Genomic DNA, 3,165 nt, shown 5'->3' with positions numbered 1-3,165 from the left:
ATTGGTCTGCTTAGTTGTAAACCACTCCACAGATGGGTCTCAATTCTTTCTATGTGTGAGATCTGAGTTGTCCTCATCTTTAATGGCATCATTAATAACTCCATGTAATTGAGTACCACTTCTGAGCGTAATGGCCTTACAATGCTCCTTCCCTTGAGATCTTGGAATTTCAATGTCACTTGCAAATGCTCCTTAAGTTTTCGAGTTTAACGCATTGGCAACCTACCCTACTTAATTTTCCAAAGCTCTTAGGGATGCAACATGTCTTTGGATCACAACATTATTTTTGGCCATATATTCCTTCAACAGAGCTCCCATAAATGAAGAAGATGATGCTAAACTTTGTTGAACATTTTGTCGTGGCATGGGTTGATTATAACCAGGTGGTCCATTTGTGGCATTTTGTCGAACAACATTGTTGGAGTTCAACATTCCTTGATTATTCCAACTGAAGTTTGGATGTTTCTTCCACTTTTGATTGTAGGTGTTGGAATATGGGTTATTGTTTTGGTTGAAATCACCCATGTAATACACAAAGGTTGGGTTTGAAAGGCTTTCATCAAAAACATGATCTTCCTCGCAATACCTCATGATAGCTCAGTTGTTTTCATCTCCAAAATTGTAGCTGGTCTCTTTAACATTTTGAGCATATTAGTTAAAGATGATACTTCAGCTGTTAATTACAGGATTGCATCAAGCTCCCTTGTACCAGCACCATTTTGCCTGTTCCCACTCTTGTAGTAAGGGATTGATAATCATTGTTGGCAATCCATTCCAAAATCTCATACACTTCATTATATGTTTTATCCAGAAAGTACCATTGGCAGACACATCAACTACCATCCTTGTATACGCGTTTAATCCATTGTAAAATATTTTTATCTGTGTCTAGTGTTGGAAACCATAAATCAGACATTTCCTAAGTAATTTCTTGAATCGCTCCCAAGCTTCATACAACGTCTCATCCTCTGATTGCTGAAAAGATGTGATATCATTCCTTAACTTGACATTCAAATTTGGAGGATTATACCGTAGAAAAAACCTTTGAAAAAGATCATTCTAAGATGCCACCGTCCCTGACGAAAAAGCATTCAACCATGCTTTGGCACGATATCTTAATGAATATGTAAACAGTTTAAGTCGCAGGGCGTCTTTAGGAACATCCTATTGCCTGAATGAGTCATAGACTTCCAAGAAAAGTCTTAAGTGGAGTCGTGGATCTTCAGTAGGCAATCCACTGAACTCTCCTACCATTTGCAGCATCTGAAACATTACCTGTTTCAACCTGAAATGCTGAGATTAAATGTGTGGCCTGACTATTCCTAGATTCAAATCATCCAAAATTGGCACAACATGCTCTCAAATGGGTCTATCTCTATCATCCATCACACGATGGATAAGAAAATTAACATCCCAACCATTCAAATGTAATGGATCTTCCCTACCATGATCATTTCTAATCCTAGTCATATCTTGCAATTCTCGTCTCCTTGTTCTCAAAGTTCTCTCGATCATTAGGTCAAAAGAATACTCTTCGTTAATAGGAATGCCTCTACTCATGCACTAACAACAAACCTGTAGAAATTAAAAGCAACAAAGTTAAATAAAACTAATGGAAATATATAAGAAAATAACAAAACAAAATTTCACCAAATTGTCGATCCTTGGCAATAGTGACAAAAACTTGTCGCGTGTAAATATAATATGCGAATGTGCAAGAGTACACGTCTATTCAAGTAATAAACTAGTAAGATCATCTCCTCAGGGATCAGATATGATTAATTTGGTTAAGCTATTACAATAAACTATATGAATCAAGCTGTGGCAAAATAAAATAACAATTTGTAGAGAAATAATCACGTATACAATATTAAAATCAAATAACTAACTTAAAATATTGTGGCAAAGATACGGAGACAAAGTTGAGAGGATCTACGTTGTTGAATGGAAAGGTTGGGATTACTAAGATTCTTTCCTCATAACCCAATATTGCCATTGCAAAATCTTAACCAATCTATTATTCAGATTAAATCTAATGTAGTCTACTTCTTTTGAAAGTTAGACTTCAAGCTACCCTACCTAAGGCTTTGCATGTTTATAATCCTTAAAAATGATACCAAGCATTGTTTCTTCCTTTCTCAGGTTAAAGCACAGCTCTATGTCAAGAGTGCTATGCATATTCTACCAAATCAAGTTGTATCATTCGATGACATTCCAACTCATCTAACCTTTTCAGAATTAAATCAAGTTTAAGGACATACCATACATTCATCTATGTCTAGAGACAGTATGCATACATTTTAAAATAGCTCAAATCGAATGAAGCAGTAAATCTAATTAGGATAATGCCTTGGTCATTAAAGGGCCTAAATATTCATCAAGTGATCCCAACCCGGTGAGATTAGCTCATGAGTTGGAAATTAAAATCCAAAATAAAAATATCATTCAGCAACATATTTTCACATTTAAAATTCACAAAAATCAATTAATATAATGAAAGAAGAACTTCAGGAAGCTTTCACCAATACAGCCTTCAACTCTAGTGCTACAATAGCTTGCAAAGCCCAGGGTTTAATGTTTTTCCTTTCTCCTTGTGCTGTTGCTATGTTCCTTAGCTGCTACCCTCTTTCAAAGTTTTGCTTGTAGCAAGAAAAGGTCTTCTAAGAATAACTGTCACATCTTTGTCAACTTTACGTTTTAAAATAATAAAGTCGACTGGAAAAATGAACTTATCTACTCTTACCAATATGTCTTCAATTTTACCTTTCAAATGAGCATAGGATCAATCAGCTAACTGCAATGTTACTGTAGTAGGTTTTGCTTTTCCAATTCCCAGCTTCTTAAATACGACCATGGGTATTAAGCTGATACTTGCTCCTAAATCAAAAAGTGTTTTCCCAACATAATTTCTAATTAAGAATGGGATAGTAAAACTCCTTGGGTCCTTCAACTTTGGAGGAAATTTATTCGTCAACATAGACGTGCACCTTTCAGTGAGAGCAACCGATTTGAATTTTCCCAATCTTCGTTTCTTTGACAATATGCTTTTCTTGAATTTCACATAATTAGGCATTTGTTCCAAAGCTTCTACCAACAGTATGTTGATGTGAAGTTGTTTAAGGACATCTAGAAATCTTTTGAATTGGAGATCTTGTTTGCGATTGT

General features: G+C 35.4%; 1 non-coding gene across 1 annotated transcript; it reads left to right on the top strand.

The window, feature by feature from the left end:
• The first annotated feature begins 898 nt into the window (after positions 1 to 898).
• On the top strand, positions 899 to 1,005 carry LOC121224836 (small nucleolar RNA R71). The gene has a single exon (XR_005922578.1). It is a non-coding gene; the product is annotated as a small nucleolar RNA R71 (small nucleolar RNA).
• The last annotated feature ends 2,160 nt before the right edge of the window (positions 1,006 to 3,165 follow it).

This window comes from Gossypium hirsutum, chromosome D12 (genome assembly GCF_007990345.1).
Source record: "Gossypium hirsutum isolate 1008001.06 chromosome D12, Gossypium_hirsutum_v2.1, whole genome shotgun sequence".
NCBI classification, from domain to species: domain Eukaryota; kingdom Viridiplantae; phylum Streptophyta; class Magnoliopsida; order Malvales; family Malvaceae; genus Gossypium; species Gossypium hirsutum.
This window is presented reverse-complemented; position numbering and strand designations above follow the sequence as displayed.